Genomic DNA, 24,420 nt, shown 5'->3' with positions numbered 1-24,420 from the left:
AAAAAAAAAAAAAAAAAAAGGACGTTCCCCTTTTACAGTTTTGGTTGGTTTTGGGGTTGGGTTTTTTTTTTTTTTCTTCCTTCGGGTCTTTTTTTTGTTTGAAAAAAAAAAAAAAAAAAAGGACGTTCCCCTTTTACAGTTTTGGTTGGTTTTGGGGTTGGGTTTTTTTTTTTTTTTCTTCCTTCGGGTCTTTTTTTTGTTTTTTTGGTTTTTTTTAAATGCATGAAAATACTTCTTACTTGCAAGCTACCTAAAAGAATGACCAATTTTCTGGCTTGGCTGGGGTTAAAAACACTAACAAGGCTACTCTTTTCTGCTGTTTGGCTTCTTCAGTTTTTAATTACTTATTTATTGGGGGGAAAAAAAAAAACCACAAAACAAACAAACCATGATTACACGCTCTTTTTAATGATTTTGACGAGGAAAGACATTTTTTTTTTTTTTTTGGAACATTTTGTAAAAAATAAACCAAAAAAAAAAAAAAAAATTTTGGAAAATTTTTTAAAAAAAAAACCCAAAAAAAAAAAAAAAAAAAAAAAAGGTTATGCATCCAAAAGCCAAGATCTTGAAAACTTAAAGGCTCTTTACTTTGCAAATGAGAACTCGTTCCTAATTGAGCTTCACGTGGCAATTTTGAGTGCTTTCTGGCCCCCTCTGCTGTTTATCTCCTAACCTGCATCATCTAAAGCTGCATCTTCTGCACCCGCCCGCCTTTAGCGCGTTCGCTCCGTCGTGGTGACTCCAGACGAGCTAACTAAGATGGCATCAAATGTTTGATTTTTTCCTGCAGGGAATCAGACTCCATTCTTCTTAAAGCAGAAACAACATTTTTGGGTTTTCCTGTATTTGAAGAAGAGACTCCCTTTTCTAGAAAGACGGTCGATGTTTGTTTCTTTTTTTTTTTTTTTTTTTTCTTCTTTTTCTTCTCTTCGGTTGGGGTTTGGTTTCTTTTCCCGTCGGTTCCTTTTCGAAATCTGCCTTGTGGTATGTTGAAATGTAAGTGCTGAGATGAAGAGTTTGAAATTGTGGGAATTTTATTATTTGAAAGCAAACCTAATCTGGTATTCTCTGTGAAAGACTGTTTTAAAAGTCATACTGTTGTACAGTAGTTTATGCACTATTACCCACAACAACAAAAAATTGTGCCAAACTATGAACAAGTGACTGTATTGTATATATTTTTACTTCTCTATCAACATTGGGTTGTGAGTGTTTTCTGCAGCTATGCCTTTTGGTTTTACTAGAAACATTCCAGTTGTTAAGTACTAACCACCCCCCTTTGAAAGCACCTGTAACTCATGATGAAAATGATATCGTTCACTTATACAACTTACCAAAAGTTTTATGGACATGACTAAAAGTGTGCCAAATTTACTTACCTCATTTCATGGATTCACCCTGTGGTTTAAAGCTCATAAAGGGAAAAAAAAAAAAAAGGAAAAAAAAGGAAAAAAAAATGGAAAAAAAAAAAGGGGAAAAAACAAAAAGAAAAAAGGAACTTTGAAACCAATGCTGGGAAATGGTAACGTCCTCTCTTTGAAACCATGAGCGGAAAAACTTCATGGTGAAGTGTTGAGTTTCATTACAGGAGAGAGTTGGAATGGTGGAGGAGTTCAGAAAACCACGGACGGTAAGTTTGCCAGGAACTCAAGTGTCTGCATCTAGAGACTACAGAACAGCTGCTTTTCAAGTGTCTGTTTTCTTAAAGCAAAACCTGTAGCTGAAGATCATTTGAAATGCAAAGTTACATTGCTAATTCTTTGTATCTCAGTTTTATATATTTTATAAGAACCTGGGATAAATTCTAAAATAGTTATAAAAACAGAACTAATACATTTCATACATTTATTGCTATTTCCTTTTCCTTTGAGTAGTTTCTTAACCATTTTTGATGCAGAGCCTGTCAAAAGCGCTCTCCTGTCATAGCTTTGGTGTTTCCTAAATGTCTAACCTTGCGATGCCAATGTCGTTTGAACTTTCAAAAGCGAAGTCATTAGTTTTAAATAACGAGACTGAACCTTTTCTTTCATTCAGTTCATAAGATAAGAGAGAAAAAAACAAACAAACAAACAAAACAACCAAGAAACCACGGAGCTATTTGTGATCTCACCGATCGATCAGGGCCGGATCATACCTGACTGGACTTTTATTAAGACAGCGTTAAGTATTGAATGCTAAATGTATTCTCAAAAAAAAGGCCTTATTTGTAACCCTACTCACCACACCCTCGCCCTCCAAGAGAATAACCAACCCAACAAAGATCTATTTTCCTTGTGCAACTGAGAGCCTGTGCATTTTGCTGCTGATTTCTTAACGAAACCTTGATATGCAAGAGCCCTGCTAACTGGGAGCTATTGGGAGCAGAGGGACGCGAGGCTTGGACACGTTTATGCAATAGAAAACCATGAGGAAGAGGAGCCTTAATAGCAGTGGGGCAGATCCCGTTCTCGGCACGGTCAGGAGCGTAGAGGTGGTGTTTTGCAGAGGACAGGACTTAGACTGGGGTTTCCTTACAAGAAGGGTGGGTTTTTTTCAGCCCACGCGCAAGGGAAAACAGCAGAATTGTTTTACGTTAATTTAGGGGGGAAAAAAAAAACAAAAAAGCAGACTGAACACTTCAAATTGAAGTGGATTTGCAGAGTGTTGATTTTAGAATCGAAGTGTTTTCGGCGCTCGCAGATCTTGAGGTGTCGCTTGGGCTCAGCTCTGCAATCCCGGGGAGAACAGCACAGTAATTGCGTTGCGTTTTATTTACCAGAGGAAAGAAGGAACTCTGAAAAAAATCGTAATTCTGAAAACCGTCCTAGAAGTTTGTTTATTCCATGAAAAACTGAAGCGTTGGCGTTGCCCGGAGCGAGTTGCTCCGGATGAGAGCGGTCCCTGGGCACCCCACAGGTTGCTGCATCCCGCCCCGGCTCTGGCTCCAGGAGGGAGATCCAGAAGATGCTCAGGATTTGTTTTGGAGAGGAGAGCTGTGCTAGGGCTCCATCCCTGGGCGTTCACCTTGCCTGCAGCCACCACGCTCTCCCCTGCTTCCCCAGCAGCTGTATTTTCTATCCGTAGGGTCATCAGATACTACAAGCTCTGGCCACCGCCGTGGTGTTGGTGTATCCCATTTTTTTCCAGCATTCCTCACATGCTGCAGGACAAAGGGGCTGCCGGCTCCCTTCTTTCAGATGTTCAGGCTGCTCCTATGGAGACAGGTCAGGTCCAGGGCTGGGATGCTGCACGGCCCTTTTTTTTTTGACCCAGAACCGTTGTTTGAAAGCACATTTCGACTGGCCTCCACTGTGCTCCTTACGCGTATGATGAATATGGGACTCGTAATAAATACCTGGTACTGAACCAGATAGCAATATTTATTGCATTTGAGAAATGTGCAATAGGGCATGAAGATAAGGCATAAAACGTATCGACTATTTTATTATATGTTAGAAATCCATGAATACCCAGCTAGATGTGTCAGGACAGTGTTAATCACAAATACCAGCTGCCTTGTTGCTCTCTCCTTCAGTCCTTCTGCTGCTCCAATTTCGCTGCCATCTTCGCTGGTCACCCCGTGCCCTGCCAAAAATCTCTGACCAGGGAGATGTTAAAGAGCCAGATCTCTCCCAGTGTGGCACTGGCCCTTCTCTCTGTCTGAAAAAGTGATCGCTCTTCTGATTGACCCCAAAATTCAGAAATTGCCTTGAGCCAACTATTTGCCCTCCTTCCTTTTGAACTTTAGAGTCATAGAATCATAGAATAGTTTGGGCTGGACCTTTAAAGGTCATCTAGGCCAGCCCCCCTTCACTAAGGAGGGAAATCTTCAACTAGACCAAGTTGCTCAAAGCTCCGTCCAACCTGACCTTGAATGTTTCCAGGGATGGGGCATCTACCACCTCTCTGGGCAACCTGGGCCAGTGTTTTACCACCCTCATCCTAAAAAAATTTCTTCCTTGAGTCCCTCTTGGCAGGGCTGCTCTCTAGCCTGGACTGATACCAGGGGTTGCCCTGACCCAGGTGCGGGACCCTGCACTTGGCCTTGTTGAACTTCATGATGTTCACATGGGCCTACTTCTTGCGCTTGCCCAAGTCCCTCTGGATGGCATCCCCTCCCTCAGGCTTGTCACCTGCACCACTCAGCTTAGTGTCATCTGCAAACTTGATCCCACTGTTTTTGCCATTGATGAAGATACTAAACAGTACAGGTCCCAGTACAGACCCCTAAGGGACGCCATGGACACCATTTGTCACCGATCTCCATCTGGACATTGAGCCGTTGACCACTACCCTCTGGATGTGACCTTCCAACCAATTCCTCATCCACAGAACAGTCCACCCATCAAATCCATATCTCTATGATTAAGAAAGAAGGCTGTTGTGAGGGATTCTGTCAAAGGCCTTACAGAAGTCCAGATAGACAACAACCGTAGCTCTTCTCCACCAACACACTTGGCCTTGTTGAACTTCATGATGTTCACATGGGCCTACTTCTTGCGCTTGCCCAAGTCCCTCTGGATGGCATCCCCTCCCTCAGGCTTGTCACCTGCACCACTCAGCTTAGTGTCATCTGCAAACTTGATCCCACTGTTTTTGCCATTGATGAAGATACTAAACAGTACAGGTCCCAGTACAGACCCCTAAGGGACGCCATGGACACCATTTGTCACCGATCTCCATCTGGACATTGAGCCGTTGACCACTACCCTCTGGATGTGACCTTCCAACCAATTCCTCATCCACAGAACAGTCCACCCATCAAATCCATATCTCTATGATTAAGAAAGAAGGCTGTTGTGAGGGATTCTGTCAAAGGCCTTACAGAAGTCCAGATAGACAACAACCGTAGCTCTTCTCCACCAACACAGTCACTCCATCGTAGAAGGCCACTAGGTTGGTCAGGCAGGACTTGCCATTGATGAAGCCACGCTGGCTGTTTCAAATCACCTCCCTGTCCTCCATGTACTTCAGCACAGCTTCTAGGAGGATCTGTTCCGTCATCTTCCCAGGCACAGAGGTGAGGTTAACAGGTTGGTAGTTCCCAGCGTCCTCCTTTCTACCCTTGTTAAAGATGGGCGCAGTGTTTCCTTTTTTCCAGCCACCAGGACCTTCACCCAACTGCTATGACTTTTTTTTTTTTTTTTCTTCTTTTTCTTCTCTTCGGTTGGGGTTTGGTTTCTTTTCCCGTCGGTTCCTTTTCGAAATCTGCCTTGTGGTATGTTGAAATGTAAGTGCTGAGATGAAGAGTTTGAAATTGTGGGAATTTTATTATTTGAAAGCAAACCTAATCTGGTATTCTCTGTGAAAGACTGTTTTAAAAGTCATACTGTTGTACAGTAGTTTATGCACTATTACCCACAACAACAAAAAATTGTGCCAAACTATGAACAAGTGACTGTATTGTATATATTTTTACTTCTCTATCAACATTGGGTTGTGAGTGTTTTCTGCAGCTATGCCTTTTGGTTTTACTAGAAACATTCCAGTTGTTAAGTACTAACCACCCCCCTTTGAAAGCACCTGTAACTCATGATGAAAATGATATCGTTCACTTATACAACTTACCAAAAGTTTTATGGACATGACTAAAAGTGTGCCAAATTTACTTACCTCATTTCATGGATTCACCCTGTGGTTTAAAGCTCATAAAGGGAAAAAAAAAAAAAAGGAAAAAAAAGGAAAAAAAAATGGAAAAAAAAAAAGGGGAAAAAACAAAAAGAAAAAAGGAACTTTGAAACCAATGCTGGGAAATGGTAACGTCCTCTCTTTGAAACCATGAGCGGAAAAACTTCATGGTGAAGTGTTGAGTTTCATTACAGGAGAGAGTTGGAATGGTGGAGGAGTTCAGAAAACCACGGACGGTAAGTTTGCCAGGAACTCAAGTGTCTGCATCTAGAGACTACAGAACAGCTGCTTTTCAAGTGTCTGTTTTCTTAAAGCAAAACCTGTAGCTGAAGATCATTTGAAATGCAAAGTTACATTGCTAATTCTTTGTATCTCAGTTTTATATATTTTATAAGAACCTGGGATAAATTCTAAAATAGTTATAAAAACAGAACTAATACATTTCATACATTTATTGCTATTTCCTTTTCCTTTGAGTAGTTTCTTAACCATTTTTGATGCAGAGCCTGTCAAAAGCGCTCTCCTGTCATAGCTTTGGTGTTTCCTAAATGTCTAACCTTGCGATGCCAATGTCGTTTGAACTTTCAAAAGCGAAGTCATTAGTTTTAAATAACGAGACTGAACCTTTTCTTTCATTCAGTTCATAAGATAAGAGAGAAAAAAACAAACAAACAAACAAAACAACCAAGAAACCACGGAGCTATTTGTGATCTCACCGATCGATCAGGGCCGGATCATACCTGACTGGACTTTTATTAAGACAGCGTTAAGTATTGAATGCTAAATGTATTCTCAAAAAAAAGGCCTTATTTGTAACCCTACTCACCACACCCTCGCCCTCCAAGAGAATAACCAACCCAACAAAGATCTATTTTCCTTGTGCAACTGAGAGCCTGTGCATTTTGCTGCTGATTTCTTAACGAAACCTTGATATGCAAGAGCCCTGCTAACTGGGAGCTATTGGGAGCAGAGGGACGCGAGGCTTGGACACGTTTATGCAATAGAAAACCATGAGGAAGAGGAGCCTTAATAGCAGTGGGGCAGATCCCGTTCTCGGCACGGTCAGGAGCGTAGAGGTGGTGTTTTGCAGAGGACAGGACTTAGACTGGGGTTTCCTTACAAGAAGGGTGGGTTTTTTTCAGCCCACGCGCAAGGGAAAACAGCAGAATTGTTTTACGTTAATTTAGGGGGGAAAAAAAAAACAAAAAAGCAGACTGAACACTTCAAATTGAAGTGGATTTGCAGAGTGTTGATTTTAGAATCGAAGTGTTTTCGGCGCTCGCAGATCTTGAGGTGTCGCTTGGGCTCAGCTCTGCAATCCCGGGGAGAACAGCACAGTAATTGCGTTGCGTTTTATTTACCAGAGGAAAGAAGGAACTCTGAAAAAAATCGTAATTCTGAAAACCGTCCTAGAAGTTTGTTTATTCCATGAAAAACTGAAGCGTTGGCGTTGCCCGGAGCGAGTTGCTCCGGATGAGAGCGGTCCCTGGGCACCCCACAGGTTGCTGCATCCCGCCCCGGCTCTGGCTCCAGGAGGGAGATCCAGAAGATGCTCAGGATTTGTTTTGGAGAGGAGAGCTGTGCTAGGGCTCCATCCCTGGGCGTTCACCTTGCCTGCAGCCACCACGCTCTCCCCTGCTTCCCCAGCAGCTGTATTTTCTATCCGTAGGGTCATCAGATACTACAAGCTCTGGCCACCGCCGTGGTGTTGGTGTATCCCATTTTTTTCCAGCATTCCTCACATGCTGCAGGACAAAGGGGCTGCCGGCTCCCTTCTTTCAGATGTTCAGGCTGCTCCTATGGAGACAGGTCAGGTCCAGGGCTGGGATGCTGCACGGCCCTTTTTTTTTTGACCCAGAACCGTTGTTTGAAAGCACATTTCGACTGGCCTCCACTGTGCTCCTTACGCGTATGATGAATATGGGACTCGTAATAAATACCTGGTACTGAACCAGATAGCAATATTTATTGCATTTGAGAAATGTGCAATAGGGCATGAAGATAAGGCATAAAACGTATCGACTATTTTATTATATGTTAGAAATCCATGAATACCCAGCTAGATGTGTCAGGACAGTGTTAATCACAAATACCAGCTGCCTTGTTGCTCTCTCCTTCAGTCCTTCTGCTGCTCCAATTTCGCTGCCATCTTCGCTGGTCACCCCGTGCCCTGCCAAAAATCTCTGACCAGGGAGATGTTAAAGAGCCAGATCTCTCCCAGTGTGGCACTGGCCCTTCTCTCTGTCTGAAAAAGTGATCGCTCTTCTGATTGACCCCAAAATTCAGAAATTGCCTTGAGCCAACTATTTGCCCTCCTTCCTTTTGAACTTTAGAGTCATAGAATCATAGAATAGTTTGGGCTGGACCTTTAAAGGTCATCTAGGCCAGCCCCCCTTCACTAAGGAGGGAAATCTTCAACTAGACCAAGTTGCTCAAAGCTCCGTCCAACCTGACCTTGAATGTTTCCAGGGATGGGGCATCTACCACCTCTCTGGGCAACCTGGGCCAGTGTTTTACCACCCTCATCCTAAAAAAATTTCTTCCTTGAGTCCCTCTTGGCAGGGCTGCTCTCTAGCCTGGACTGATACCAGGGGTTGCCCTGACCCAGGTGCGGGACCCTGCACTTGGCCTTGTTGAACTTCATGATGTTCACATGGGCCTACTTCTTGCGCTTGCCCAAGTCCCTCTGGATGGCATCCCCTCCCTCAGGCTTGTCACCTGCACCACTCAGCTTAGTGTCATCTGCAAACTTGATCCCACTGTTTTTGCCATTGATGAAGATACTAAACAGTACAGGTCCCAGTACAGACCCCTAAGGGACGCCATGGACACCATTTGTCACCGATCTCCATCTGGACATTGAGCCGTTGACCACTACCCTCTGGATGTGACCTTCCAACCAATTCCTCATCCACAGAACAGTCCACCCATCAAATCCATATCTCTATGATTAAGAAAGAAGGCTGTTGTGAGGGATTCTGTCAAAGGCCTTACAGAAGTCCAGATAGACAACAACCGTAGCTCTTCTCCACCAACACAGTCACTCCATCGTAGAAGGCCACTAGGTTGGTCAGGCAGGACTTGCCATTGATGAAGCCACGCTGGCTGTTTCAAATCACCTCCCTGTCCTCCATGTACTTCAGCACAGCTTCTAGGAGGATCTGTTCCGTCATCTTCCCAGGCACAGAGGTGAGGTTAACAGGTTGGTAGTTCCCAGCGTCCTCCTTTCTACCCTTGTTAAAGATGGGCGCAGTGTTTCCTTTTTTCCAGCCACCAGGACCTTCACCCAACTGCTATGACTTTTCAAATATCATGGAGAGTGGCATGGCAACTCCGTCAACCAGTTCCCTCACCACTCTGGGATGCATCTCATCAGGTACCATAGAATTCTGTATTTTCAGGTTCCTCAGGTGGTCATGAACGGTAGTTCCCAGCGTCCTCCTTTCTACCCTTGTTAAAGATGGGCGCAGTGTTTCCTTTTTTCCAGCCACCAGGACCTTCACCCAACTGCTATGACTTTTCAAATATCATGGAGAGTGGCATGGCAACTCCGTCAACCAGTTCCCTCACCACTCTGGGATGCATCTCATCAGGTACCATAGAATTCTGTATTTTCAGGTTCCTCAGGTGGTCATGAACTGGATCTTCTCTTACAGTGGGAGGGACTTTGCTCCCCGAGTTGTGGTCCATCCACTTGAGATGTGGGGAGAGAGGTGGTTGGTGAAGGCTGAGGCAGAGAAGTTGTTGAGTCCCTCAGCCTTCTCCTCATCCATCGTTACCAGTTTGCCAGTCTTGCTCATCAGGGGATACGCTTTCTTTTTCCTTCCTTTTCTGGCTGACGTACCTGTCGAAGCCCTTATTATTATTCTTTGTGTCCCTCGCCAAGTTTAGCTCAAGCTGCACCTTGGCCTTCCTGCTCCCATCCCAACACCCGAGCATCATCCCTACACTCTTCCCAGGACATCTGTCCCTTCTACCACTGCCTGTGCATTTCCTTCTGGGCCTTCAGTTTGACCAGCAGGTCTCCACTCAGCCATGCCCTTCTCTTGCCTTCCTTTTCTCACTTCTTACACTGGGGATCGAGTGCTCCTGCGCTCTCTGGAAAGCATCCTTAAAGCTCTGCCAGCTCTGTCCTGCTCCCGTGTCCCTGACAGGAGCTTCCCAGAGGGTCCCATTGACGAACTTCTGGAAGAGCTGGAAGTTTGCTTTCCTGAAATTCATCTCCGCCCGCCTATCGCTACCTCAAGGTTTTCATCACTTCCCACTTTTCCTCATTCCTTGCCATACGAGCTCCCCTTTTCCACTTGCCCTTCTTCTCAGAATTGGTGATTTTTTTGTTTTTCACGGCGCTGCTCCCAGCTGTGGAAGGGCCGGGACCTTGGTCCCATCCATCCCTGCCCACCCCGTGCTTCCCCATGTTGGCTCCCATCTTGGCTTATCCTCTTGCTGAGTCCTCATAGACTTCCAGGCTCCTCTCCCATCTTCTCGTTGGGCTCCTGAATGTTCAGGGTGATTAACCCAAGCCAGACAAAAGACGTTTATTCCACAGCATCTCTTAAAGTCTTTTCTACTTCATCTGGTTTCACTCCTACTCTAGAGGTGTCCCACTGGGTGCCCTATGAGAGGACCAGTCTCAGTGATGCCGCTCTCCTGCGCCCCGCGGTGCTGGCACACTGTGGTTTGGGCGGCTTGTAATCGGCAGGAAAATTAGGAAGCAGAAACCAGATGCTCACAAAGGAAGGTCATAAAAATCCATCTGAGAGGAGAACAACGGGGGGCAGCTCGGGGTGAGGCCCTGGCTCTCGCTCCACCTCCAAGCCAGAGGCAGGAGATGATGCCTGGGAGCAGGGGCAGGAGCACAGGTCTCCTGCAGTTTGGGAAAGCACCCGGTTCCCTGCATCAACTATGTGGTGTGGAGGGATGATGTCCTGCAGAAAAAAACCCCTACAGCGACCTAGCAGTAGCCAGCCCACCCCAATGGCCATAGTTTGGCGAGAGGTACTTGCATATAGAGGTTTTGTAAATAGAAATATTATCAGTGATGGGGATTCTAGTAATCGGGTGTTTTGGTTTTTTTTTGAAAAAAAGTCTTACCAGGGTTACACCTCGCTTTCCTTTTTATAAGCAGAAGGGGATTTTTTTGAAAAAAACAGCTCGAGAATCATGACTTGCAGACCGGATTTCCCCAGGTGTTTTGGGAGGAGGAGGTTGGTGGCACCCAGGGCTGTCCCTGGCTGGTGATGCCCTGTCCTGCCCCGGCCAGGTCTGCGCCCAGAGGAAAAGCCAAGTTTGGCTTCAGCCCGGCAGTGGTTGCTTTGCCAAAACCATTCCCACCCGGCTTGCTTTTTTTAAGGATTGCGGTTATTTTTGTCGGCATTACGGCTCAAATGAGCCAGGAACCAAAATAAAGATGTTTTAAGCATTTTTCATCCTTTACCTGCTGGACCATATTCTTCTTTCCTGAAGGTCCCAATCGAGCAAAGCCACTTGGATGGGAGCTGGCTCCCGGGGGCTCCTGCTCCCCAAGTGCTTTCCTTTTCCGTTGGCGTTAAGTCCCAAAAAAACCCCAACAAACTCCCTTGAAGTCAGTGTAAGTGAGAAGAGGATCAGGTGCGTGGACTTCAGTTGGTGCAGGATCAGGCCCTCGGTCTTAGTTTCTCAACTCGGTGTGTTGGACTTTGCCTGTGCAGCTCCCAGGGGGTCCAGTGGGAGTTGCACGGTTCAAGGCGCTGACATCTATTTGAGAATGTGCCTCTTTATCTCTTCAGCGTTGAGAAATAATGTAAAAAAAAAAAAAAAAAAAAAAAAAAAAAAAAAAAGGAAAAAAAAGGAAAAAAAAGGAAAAAGAATACAAAAATAAACAAAGTTACAATGTCTGTGGTAGAAGCAAGGCTTTTCAAATCTGTTTCTCAGGTAAACAAGTGACACTAATGACAGTGGAGTAACAGCCATCTAAGGGAATTGGGATCTAAAGCAGGAGGATGCCCTCCATCTCGCAGGATGCTTGGGTTGCCAGACACGTTTACTGAGCCTTTGAACACTCGGTGCGAAAGGAAACCAGAAGTAAAATGGGTATTCACCACTACCCTCCGCTAGCCAGACAAACGTCCATTTCTAAAGCACAAAGGGAAGACTTAAAACCTAGACCAACCCACCCAGACACATAACACACTCTCACACGAAAAAAAAAAAAAAAAAAAAAAAGCAAGGTACCAGTTAAAACTCCTTTTGTCTCTTAACTCCCGGTGGGAAGCAGGGTAGAAATCCAAGGAGCTGCTCTGTTCCGCTGCCCGCGGCGCCGGCCGGGGCACCTCGACTGCTGCCTCCAGAGATGTGAATGTACTGCTCCTTGAGTTCCCTTCCATAGAACTAGAGGCACCTCGTTAGGAAGTTGCTCCTGTTTTATGGTGCTAAAGAAAACTTTTATTCCCCCCTCCCCCCTCCTCGAGCGTTTAAGAACTATTAAATGGCCCTTTTTATGAATGTAACATATCCATTTCTGTTCCACATTTTACACTGCAATTTTAACATGTTTGGAAATGATTTGCCTTTTTTCTTTTAGAATAAGCTTTATAAATATTCTGTAGAGTCAATTGAAGTATAATTCTTAAGGATCACTCTAAGACGCCTACAAAATCTTGTATATTTTTAAGTGTGCCAATTTGTAAAATATTTTGTAAGTGTATATTTTTCTTAGAAAAGTGCTGTGAAGTGTTTGTATGTGTGAGGTTTCCCTTTTTTTGCACCTTCGGGTGTTAATAAAAGGATGTATACTTAAAAGTTTCTGGTTTTAAAAACCAAAATACAAAGAAAAAAATTAAACTTTTGTTGGGAATTTTGTAATAAAAAGAAATGTTGTGAAAGAGTGTAGTGATATTGTGTAAAGGAAACTGGAAAATTTGTGAGCGCTTTGCTGTTTTATAGATCCTCTTGTAAATTATTCTTGTAATATTTTGGGTTTTGTTGTTCTTGTTGCAAAGGTTTTAAATATTTGTGACTGACTCTGTATGGTGAAAACGTCATATTGTTAACTTGCTGAGTTTTGTTATATTGTTTATGGAATAAATAAAAAAAATTAAAAATCTCATTTTAAGATCATATATGAAGAAGGAATTAAAACTGCCGTTTATTGAATTTTAGGAATCGTTTCTTTAAACAATTTGCTGCTAGAGATGAGGCTCAGTCTGGCTGCCCCTTCCGTGCACGCTCCTGATCCCAGCCCCGTGGCTTAATTGGGCTGATGCTCGTTACCGTGGAGCGCGTCGGAGACGGAGGCGCGGCTGCGGACGGGAAGAAGCGCTGGGATGCTGGGATGGCTTCTGCTTTACAGGAGTGTGGCTGGTTTGAATTGAGAAATGGAAACGTCACCAAATGGGCAGAGTTACCGGTTGCAGCGATGGGGCAGGGGGACCCTTCCCAGCCGGTGCCCGGAGGGAGCAGGGTCTCCATCCCCCCGTCCCCATCCCAGAGGTGCTCGGTGCCCGGCCTTTACCTGGGAAGGAGCAGGTGGGTGCAGTGAAAGCACTGAGTGCTACCATCTTCCTCTTTGTTTTCATGTGCAAAATGCCTTAAAAAGTATATATATATTTTTTTAATTACCATTCTTTTCATTAGTGCTTAACTTTGATAGGAGTGAAGGAAGGGGAATTAATTCAGTTCAGCACCTTCAGCTGCTTCCAGATCTCTTGGCGAGGGGGTGGAAAATGATCCCCAAAAGCCAACCCGGTACTGCTGTGAGCTCCCTACAAATGTAGGTTTCAGACAAGCACTGCTTCCCCAAAATCATGCTATTGCCTGCTTCCCTTTGGTAATTAAAGCTGGAAAGATGCCAGGCGTGGCTCGATGGAAGGGACCATCCCAGGGATGCGCTGGGAAGTGCTCCCATCCAGGGCCTTCCTGGGTCGGTGGTTTCCTGCAGAGCTGAGTGAAGCTGTGCATTTCCATATTCATCCATCGCTGATCCTTTCCAAAGAGAAATTCTTCCCTTTGCTTTTCCAGACGAGCCCCAGCTCAGGGAGCTCGTGCGCTGCCCTTCTGTAGGACACCATCGCACCGGTCCTCCTGATTTCCAACAAACCCTCATCTTCTGACGTCGTTTGTACAAAAACTGTGGCTCTAGAAAAGGTGTTGAAAAGAGGGACTCGAGTCGTTTTGGTTCCGGCTGTACTTTAGTGGGAAAGCCCATCAATAGATGTTTTAATGATTTGCTTCTCAAATCCCAGGGGAGCTAGTTTTGATGTGCAGGTTCCTCTGAAGCTGGAGCAGGATCAATGTGGCAGCCCCTGCTACAGCCTTCAGGTGGGACCAAAGCGAGCCGGAGCTGGGGACTACAACCGAAATGCCGTTGCCTCGGCAAAGAAAAGTACTAAAAAGAAGACAAACAGTCCAGCTGGGAAGGGTAAATCAGGGTTAAAATTACCCTCCGCTTGAATTGCACGGTCTTACCTTTGTAGCGTTTTAAAAGGCAGAGGTTTCATCACGGTAGTGCTCCTTTAAAGGGATAAATTCCCACACTGAAAAAAAAAAAAATACAGTTAAAACCACCCTATAAAATAAGGCAGCTGTTAGCTGTATAAAGTCTCCATCTTTTACCCAAACAAAACACATTTAATTAAGCCGCGGAGCCTTCATATACCTGGGTAACGCCACAGAACGGGCCCTGTGGAAGTGGGTTTGTGTTTGTCTAACGCATTTATATTATATGCACATATAATTAAAATGCTCATAACTTCTGGATGAGCCATCACCCATCTCTGCGTATGGCCCTGTGTCCTTGTGAATGAAAGCAGAGTCAGATTTTCATTAGGATGTAATTTAATATCGCCGGCTTCTCCGTCCTGCCCGCGGGAGCTGTGTCTCCAGCTGGGGACAAACCCACAGGGCTACCACCAGCCTGTCCTCGCTGGCCCTCGCTTCACTGAATTTTCACTGAATTTTCACTGAATTTTTTAGAGTTGGAAGGGACCACAGAGATCATCTAGTCCAACTCCCCTGCTGAAGCAGGATTGCCTAGAGCTTGTCAGAGCATGTTACTCAGGAGCATCCAGGTGGGTCTTGAAGATCTCCAGAGAAGGGGACTCCACACCCTCCCTGGGCAGCCTGTTCCAGGGCTCTGTCACCCTCACCGTGAAGAAGTTTCTCCTCATATTTGAGTGGAACCTCTTATGTTCCAACTTGTGCCCGTTGCGCCTTGTCCTCTCACTGGGAACCACTGAAAAGAGTCTGGCTCCCTCCTCCTTCAAACCACCTTTGAGGTACTTCTAGGCATTGATTAGGTCTCCCCTCAGCCTTCTCTTCTCCAGACTAAAGAGTCCCAGCTCTCTCAGCCTTTCTTCATAAGGAAGACGCTCCAATCCTTGAACCATCTTCGTGCTCCACCTGCCCCCACTGAGGCCTGAAGCCTGGAATATAAATTTTGCAGCCGACTCCACGGGACGCTCAGAGCAGCTTCGCCCACCCTGGGGAGGATTTTGCACGGTGGCTTTTCCACCTGGGAACCGGCTCCTCCCGGTTAACGAAGGAGCAAGAGCGGGGAGGTGGGGAGGCAAATAACACACGCTGCCCGCAGCCCCCCCCTGCACGCATCCTGGGGGGAATGAGATTGGGAATCTATTCCCTATAGCATTTTCCATGATGAGCTTACCATGATGAGCTTAAAGGCTACGCTGCTCTACCTTGACTCAAAGCCACCTTAATACCCATCCTAATTGCCCCCGCAGCTGTGGCGGGAGGGACCCTGCCCCTCCACCGCTGCATGGGATGCATTAAATCGCTTTTCCTCACGTCTCTGCCCCTCCTGCCATCCAGGGCTCCTGGAGGGAGGGAAGGGAGAGGGAGGAGAGGGGAGGAGAGGAAGAGGAAGAGGAAGAGGAAGAGGAAGAGGAAAGGGAGAGGAGAGGGAGAGGAGCCGTTGGCAGGCACAGGTCTGCCCACATCCAGACACGCTCACAAAGCTCATCCCAATCCCAATTCCAGGTGGGAATTCAAACACAGCCTCTCAGATTCCTGGACGACGACAACATCGAGCTGCTTCGATTGCCAGCCGGGTGGTGGGGCTGTGTTTCTCACCCCCTTTAATGATGCCGTCGATAACCCCCCGTGGGTTTGGGCACCAGTTTCCCGGAGCAGCACCTGGGGAGCATTCCTGCGGTGACGGGCTCCTTGGCATCCCCCCCCCCGCTGCTGAGGATGGGCTACTCAGCTGTGCAGCTCCCCCTTGGCTACTAGCCCAGTGTCTGGGGCTCAGCCAGGGAGAGCAGGGGCCCAGGAGCTGAGCTTTCACTCTACATTTCCTTGCTTGGGTTTTTTGCTTTAATATAACCCAACTTTTCCTGCACAGCACGCCAGGGGAAGACTTGCCACAAGCTAAAAGCTGAGAAGCTGGAGGGTGAGAGAAGCTGTGCTGGGAAAAAACAACCCAGCAGCACCTAAACTTTGTTAAACTGCCCAGTGAGCTCTGCAAAAACCACTCCAAAAGGGGCAGAAGTGCCAGGGCTGCACACATAGCGTTTAGGCACGGTGTGGATCCAGTCCAAAGGGTCTTGCACGGAGGGACGGGCACTCCAGCACCAGAGAGATGCTGCAGCCCGAGCTCTGCCAAGCGTATGCCATGCTGGAACCTTGCTTGGATTTTTTTTTACCAGCCATTTCCCAAAGGAAAAAGGCAGGGTGGGCTGCGGCACCATTTGTTCTCTCTGCTGAGCCTTTCCCCGAGCTGGGAACGTCGCATCTCGAGGACTCAAAAACTCTATTTTTTTTTCCAAGCCCGTGTCTGTCTCACTAATGAGCCCTTCCCCGCTGCGCCGCCAGCCCTGGCACAGCCCGGCCACCAGCCCGGGGCACGCGTGCCACTGGCCCTCCTGGGTTCATTAGCTGAAACGAGTTAGCACAAGGTGGGAATACTCTCATAAAATTAGCTGGTGCTGAAGCGTTTGCAGGCTGGAGGCCTCTAGAGGGTGTCAGGTAATGAGTTTAAATTGCGGATGTATTTTTCTCTCTGTGCAAAAACAGCCAAGGCAAAAAAAAAAACCCAAAAAAACCCAAACAACCTGGGAATCGCTTTGTGTTGGTTATTCATATATTATTTTAAATATATTTCAAACTTAGCAAAGGCAGTGTTTCTGGGCAGAGTGACTGAGGAGGCCTGTGAGAGTGCCCGGGGGCTCTGCAGCACCCTCTGGTTGGCGCCTGGACGGACCCATCCTGCATCCCTGGGTTCCAATGGATGCAGCACGAGGCTCCTGGTCCATCCCCGCCGAGCCACAGCCAAATGCCTGGTGCCACAGGCAGGCAGCATCACTCCCTCCCAAGCAGGACCTGGGGTGAAGAATAATAACCTCAAATCTTACAGATTTATTCTGTGTTAAACGTGTTACACTTCCACGTTCTGCCCAGCTGGCAACCAACATCCAACCAACCGCATCCGAAGGTGTTCTGGGACACAAGGCTGAGGGACTTGGGTCTGTTTAGTCTGGAGAAGAGAAGGCTGAGGGGGGATCTGATCAACACCTATAAATACTGACAGGGTGGGTGTCAGGAGGATGGGGCCAGGCTTTTTTTGGTGGTGCCCAGGGACAGGACGAGAGGAAATGGAAACTTGTACATAAGAAGTTCCATCTAAACATGAGGAGGAACTTCTTCACTTTGAGGGTGGCAGAGCCCTGGCAGAGGCTGCCCAGGGAGGTGGTGGAGTCTCCTTCTCTGGAGACATTCAAACTCCCCTGGACATGTTCCTGTGGGACCTGCTCTGAGTTGACCTGCTCTGCAGGGGGTTGGACTGGATGATCTCCAGAGGTCCCTTCCAACCCCACAGCATTGTGTGGTTCTGTGGTTATTTTCCATGTCATAAAATTCCAGGTGCAAACTGTCAGATCAGGTGACGTGGTTTAAGTTGATAAATACACCCAGGCTCCCCTCGTCACATCACAGTTTTGGGGGGGATTACACCTATAGCAGCTTTTGCTTCACAAATATACTTTGTGTTGCAGCGACAGCACTGGTTCAATAAAGCACTTAAACACACACTTTATCTTAAGCATGTTGGAGATTATATCCCTCTTTAGCAAAGCATTTAAGTATGTGCTTAATTTAAGGATTTAATTAAGGATTTTAATTGTAGACTTCAGTATGTGCTTACCTGCTTGGCTGAGTACGGGTGAGATTACTACATGCTGGAGATTTCTACATAAAGTAAATGACTAATTCTGTCTGAATGAAGATGTGACTTTATTCTCGCACAATGCAGTTAAAATATAAATAGGAAAAAGAGGCAGTTAACTCAGTTTCTCCAGCTGAAAGTAGCATCCACGACCAAATCCGAGTTGATTAAAATCTAATATTATTAGTTATAACCTCTAAAGTGACATTAAAGATCAATAGAAAGGGGCACCTTAAAAATGAGTCTCCAGCTCATAAGCTTTAATTATGAGAAAGCTTCCAACATCCTCTCTCTCTCATTGGAGACGGGGACCTTGAAATGTAAATGGCCACTAAATAATGGGCTGTGAGGCCATTTCTCCAATCATTAAGGTTTTCAAGCTGATTTCCTAAGGAAAGCCAGCTTCTGCAACTGCATCACCAGCCTGTCTTTTGGGCCATTTCCATAATTTTTGAACTCTGTGATAAATTTCATCTAATTGGGGAAAAATTAAAGGATTCTAAAGATACCAAGCTCCAACAAGTTTAATGCAAACAAGTGGCTAGTTTTCTGTTTCCCCAGCAGCATTGGGAAGGCAAAGTTTGAGTCACCGAGGGGCACTCTTAGGTCTGCCCTTGGGCTGCCAAAAGCTGAACGACACCAAAATCAACGTCCCCTTGTCCCTTTGTGTGATACCACACGGTATCACAAGCCCTGACCAGATTTTTGTTTTAAAGTTTATATACTGAGACATCTTAAAATGCAGAAGGGGAAGCAATTGTCATCCGGAGAGAGACCAGCCAGCAGATACACCTAGATGGTACCCACTCAAGCACCCTTCCTGCAGACGAGTCACCCGGGGAGATGACCCAGGCAGCCAAAATGACATCGCGGGCTCTTATTGATCCCTGTCGCTGGGGGACAGAAGGACTTCAACAAAAAGAAGTGAGTTTCTGGGGAATTTTGCATCTTTCATCTCTCTGCTTCCCGCACGAAGCGTAAGAGACACTTCCACCTCTTCCTGTCTATACCTGCGTATCTTTTTTCTCTTTACCAACAGAATTTGTTTAGAGATCTCCCAGACTGCATGATTATGCAAGATTAGGCTTCCAGCCTCTTAATGGAAATAACAATAGGGGTGGGTGGCTGTAAAGGCAGCTTCAGACAGCAAATCTGCTTGCAAAGAGGAAAGTACTTAAGGGATGTGTTCTCTGGAGCACAAGATAGATATTTTACAGCTGGGTTGTGCGGGAGCAGTGTCTCAAGGCCATGGCTGTGAGCTGGCAGAGAAGGTATCAAGGGAAACAGGAGCCACACCAAGAGCTTGGTCTGAGCCCTGAAAACACAGCACGAGTCGCTGCAGCAGCCAACGGGCACCGACTGTGCGAGTTGGTTTTGCCTATCAAGGTATCACCACTTCAGAGCATGGCTCAGCATCACCAAACGTCCCTCCAGATGATGATCTAGAGCAGGTAATTTGGGTGGTGCTCGACACACCAACCTGTCTATCAGACGCCACGCGTTGCTTATCTTTTTGCACATTGCACGCCTTCTAGCATCTTGGAGAGGAGGGGCGAGAGAAACCTATGGCATGAAAAAAAGTGGGAATGGAAAAGGTGCCTTCAGATGTGGCAGCAAAGCCGTGGTGACCAGGATCTTCCCTGCTTTATCCCGTGCAACCCAGTGTGATCATGGAAACCTTCATTTGGAGCCCAGGGCTGTGATTGACGTGCTCCTGTTTCAGTACAGAGGGAAGAAAATCTCTGCCAATTCTGAGCCGTAGCAGGTACATGACCTCCAGATGAGTCAATTTAATTTGATCCTGTAGTGAGCACTGGTGCACCTGTATAATGAATAGCACATTATCACATCCTTTGCTTGACTATCTCAATATAATATATTTAGTCCTCATAGCCTTCGGTACATCACGTTATTTATTCTTTCATCTAATGTATTTGGAGCAACTTGCTAGCAAGATGCAGCCCTACTTATCTTTCTAAGGACCACAATAGCAGGAATAAATGCTAAACTAAAGGAAGGAAATTAAAAAAAAAAAAATAAAAAAAAAAAAGCAGCTCTATTTGTGCTATGCCGAGATGCATTTCTTGGCAGCCCCAGAGATTCAACAGTCTGGTATTTATCACGATGAAACGCAGAGATGTCTGATGATTACATGAAGGAAAATAAAGAGACTGAGTGTAAACTGCAGACGGAGAGATAAGGGCACATTTTTCCGGCAGGCGGCTGCTGAAGCGGTGGCGTGTCGGAGGCAGAGGAGGGTGCCCAGGACAGGGCAGGGAGGGGGCAGGACTGAAACCAGGGACAAACAGGACACTTCAATACCAAGGGGAAGAATCAGGAAACCTGCTTAATCCCATCATTCAACACCATGAGGGTTATTTTTAAGGAATTTATCCCTCCTTCATCTCCCAATGCTGGTGTTGGTTACGGAGATTTTGGAATGAGCCCCTGGAATGATGTTCAGGGAGAGGAGTCTGTCCAGCAGTGCCTGGAGCTCTGTCCAAGATTTAGCATCACCCCAGGTCCCTCAAGGACTCTGCCCCTGGTGACAAGGTGGGTCCTGCTCTTGAAGGATGTACTGGATTTGGCCCTGGCTCTGTTTGAAGATGGGTGCTGGGCGCCCTGATGCAATGGGAATGGGTTACACTATTACAGACACTCTCCATGAACAGACTTAACCCTCTCAGGGGTTTTTGGGGGCAGAGTGGAGGAGAATTTCTCTCTTGGAGGGTGAGAAGAAGCTTCCAGTCTCTCTTGAAGTTATGATACCAGGATTACTGAAACCAGGAGTTGAGGATTAAGTTTTATTATGGAATCTGGGAAGTCCTAGTGCAAGTGAGACAGTCACTGTACAGCTTTGGTCAAGGTTGCTTGAAGTTAGGGTTAGGATTTGAGAACAGAAAGGTGCAAATCTCTCAATTACTGCCAAGGCTGTAAAGTCTGCTTTAACCTACAGGACAGATGATTCTCCACGTGTTGTCGAGCAAGGAGTAATCACCAGTTTAACTGGATGGGTTAAGTCCAGGCTGTTGCCTGGACTGTTCTGGATATCACACAGGTCATGTTCTTGGTTGAAGGATGAAGAATGATGATTAAATTCATCATTCTCTACAGAGGGAGAGAAGCTCCTATTTTTTAAAGTGGGGGAAGTCCTCCATTTCCCTGACACAAGCCCAGAGCTGAGGTTAACACATGATCCTTCTGTTAAGGAAAGCAAACCTTCTGGTTTGGCTTCATCTCACCATTTTACAGGATGACGTATTTGATGCAAGATTCATGGGAATGATGAATTGCACTCTAGAGCTGGCATTTCCTGAGGACACTTCAATAAAAACACATAGACATGCTGCACATGAGGGATATCTTGCATTCTTTGTAGGGTTAACATAGCTAGTAGCATGACTCTCTGCCTGGCAAACCCTTCTGACAGATGCTTTCTTCATTCTCTCTACCCAAATGAAACCACCAGCCTTTTAGGATCGATAATTTCCTCTCTTGCAGATGAGGAGATTGCTTGAGTTACCCCGGTAGCCTCCCTGGCTGGAGTGCAGACCCCGTCACTCAGCAGTGCCAAGGGCGCCAGAAGCAATTAAAGAAAAATGAGAATTGATTTGAAGAATGTAAGAATCATTCACAGAGCTGGGAAAAAAAAAAAAAAAAAAAAAAAAAAAAAGAGGATTTTAGCATTGATATATTAGAAAGAGTAGTATTTCCTCTCTGATAAGCATTATGGCACCCACAGAAGTAAGTCTGAAACCTCAAGGACTTGGACCGTGAATGATTTAATTCTAAAGAACAAGAAAACAATAATGTTGCCAATCAATCCAAAGGGCTAAGGCAGCTAGAGCTGGGCAGGAGAAGGGTTTCCGACTCCAGACTTGGCCCAAAGTAGCCAAGTGCCCCCCTGGATCCCATGCCTGCCTTTCCATAGCAATTCTGCTTCCCAGCACATCGTGCCCAGCTTGTTTTTGTAGTCACTCTTGCAGCCACTCTCGGAAACACAGGGATGCTCACCCTTTGTAGTTCTCCTGTGTCCTGTCCTGTTGAGGCAGGTGTGCTCATTGCAGGGTAAAGATAAATGGGGATGGTGATCTCTGGGTACAGAGGATAGCAAACCAAAAATGAGTAAATAAACAAGGCGGTTTTGAGGGAGAAACTGCAAACTTCCATAGCCTATAAGCATCTCTGCTTGTGCTTTGGTGGCTGCCCTTAGACAGGCAGTTTTGTCACTCTGTGCTCAGCTCCTCGTTGCTCTAACAAGGGACAAGGATCTTCATTGATCTTGGGAAAGCATTCAGTAAGCGCCACATTTTTCTTTCATGTTCTGGATGTCCCTGCTATAGAACACATACATCAAACCCTGCCCGGAACGGAGTAATTAAACGGCACTGCTGAAGGGATGGCATAGGATGGGACTGATTACAGCTCACCCAGAAATGTCTTCCCAAGTCCCAGGCCCTTTGACGTGATTCTTCCCCCTTCTTCCCCCCCCCTCCCGCCTTTCTCTGAATTTCTTCCTGCATTAATTTCAGCCAGACCTGGGATTATTTGAAAAAGGGCCTTGGGGGACTTGTTCAAAGGCACTGCCACCACGGACGACTTTGCTTTCTGAACTGAAGCATTTCACTCCTATCTGTCTGGACATATGAGCTGCTCAGCGCTGCTTCATTAGGCAAGTTATTTTTAAATTCCCAGAAAGAGCAAAACATCGAGTGAGGAATTAGCATTTGCTGTTGGAACAGCTGCAAAAAAAAAAAAAAAAGAAGAGGCAGAAACCCACCCTGTGCCCCCCCTGCTAACCCCGTGATTAACCAGAAAGCAGTTCCCAAAGGCACTGACACTCACTTGAGCTGCCCAAAGGACTGGTGAGTGGTTTGGGTGTTAAATTAGAATAATATTTTCTGAATAAGAAAATGTCTTTGAAGGATCTCGCTTCCCTCCAACACCATCCTATGTTTCCCACTTCCTCTTTTCCCTCATTTTAAGGACTTTGACACTTTAAAACCCTCCATTCTGGTTTCTCAACACAAATGAATGAAAAGATAAAGCCTGCCCAGAGTCCTCGCTTCCCCTAAACAATAACCAAGACCCAGCGGGCACCCAATGCTTTCAAAATGCCAAGGGGCAGCAATAAAGCTGGCGTTACTTGCTGGTATTCTCACTTCCTAACACATTTAAGTTTCCCCGTTTGCTCTTGCAACACGGAGTCAAAGTAAAAGGCACGACAATAAAACTGTCAGAGGCACGTTTTCCTCGCCAACTTTTTGCAAATGCTGATCTCCAGGCAGCTCGTCCTGCTCAGGGCAGCTGTGGCTCACACTGATAACGTTACGCAGGTGAAAAAGAGTGTTAGAAAGCTGCAGCTCGTTACAGATATGGCCTAAACCTGAAAAGGGAGGAGAGATGGCTCAAAATGGCCTTTTCACCTGCCTGGGAGCTCAGGCTGTTGGTGCCTGCCTGCTTCACCCCCTGCCTGCAGCCATAGCGGTCCCGTCTTCATTCGGCAGAAATCCAGCAGGAGCTGTTCTAATAACCTGCTCCCAATCCCAGCCTAATGAAGGCTGCCGGATTCCTCTGAGTTAATTCTTGTTCAAACTAGAGGGTTTTCTTTGGGAAAAAAAAAAAATAATTCTCATTAAGTATTTCCAGTGATTTTTCAGTAACAGGGACCCCGCCACAGCTGGCCAGTTGTGGGTGGGCTGTTTCACTGGACAACATTCCCCCCTGCTAAAAACATACAGCAACCTATTTTGATGTCCAGCTTCCAAACACCACTTTGCCAGGTAAAGAACCCTGTAGTGTAAAATCTGCAACCCTAGAGACTGCATTTATAGTGTCCCTTAACCTTTTATTTCTTAACGAACTGTGCTCCTCGGGCGTTCCTCATGAAGGTGTGTTCTCCAGCCCTCGGGGAAGTCTTCCTGGAGCCCACAACACAGGTAATAAAGCCTCCCTTATTCTCCTTGCTGTCTCCTTCTTTGCTTCCACGGAAGCATTAGCTCCTCTTGGCAGAGCATCTCATTAGGGGCTCACGTTCAGCTGATTATTCCTCTTCTGAATCACTGTTTCCTATGACTCTCTCACCCGCCCCGCAGTCCAGCTGCCCGCTCTATTCTTAGGCCGAGGACTTTTACATCTGGCAGCACTGCAAAACATGTTGTTTACTTAAGCTCAGCTCATTAAGCGATCCAGATTAGGTCTGGTATCAGCGACCTGCCCCTAACTTCTGTGCACCTGCAGACCAGTAACGATTGTCTATTTTCTCATAGGTCAACGATCACACATTAAGTGTGGGGTCAAGAACCGATGGGACGGGAGCCGTGCCTCGTCCAGCGACGCTTCTACTTAACCATCACGCTCGCAGACCCAGCAGTTAAGTTTTTCAGTCCAATTAACATTTGTCATATTGACTTGCATCGTTCCTCTTTCTCAATCAAAACAGCGTGAAAGGCAAGACCAGGTGTCTTTCCAGCTGAAGGTTTATTCTATCAATCAGCGCCACTACTTTAAACCACGACATTCAGGAAAGTATCCGGTTAACTCGACAAAACCTACTTTCCACAATGTTTCAGTAGCCTCTCAAAATTATTAATTAGCGAGACCTCTTACCTACATTACTCTACACAAGTATGAGGGAGTCAGATTTGAAAAGGGGA

At 46.1% G+C, this 24,420-nt stretch overlaps 1 long non-coding RNA gene across 1 annotated transcript; it reads left to right on the top strand.

Annotated features, from left to right (window-relative positions):
• The first annotated feature begins 5,118 nt into the window (after positions 1–5,118).
• On the top strand, positions 5,119–12,470 carry LOC106895687. The gene is made up of 2 exons (XR_001413482.1): positions 5,119–9,008; positions 9,226–12,470. It is a non-coding gene; the product is annotated as an uncharacterized LOC106895687 (long non-coding RNA).
• Positions 12,471–24,420: the final 11,950 nt, after the last annotated feature.

The sequence above is a fragment of the Calidris pugnax genome, unplaced genomic scaffold (genome assembly GCF_001431845.1).
Source record: "Calidris pugnax isolate Ruff unplaced genomic scaffold, ASM143184v1 scaffold38, whole genome shotgun sequence".
In the NCBI taxonomy this organism is placed as follows: Eukaryota; Metazoa; Chordata; class Aves; order Charadriiformes; family Scolopacidae; genus Calidris; species Calidris pugnax.
This window is presented reverse-complemented; position numbering and strand designations above follow the sequence as displayed.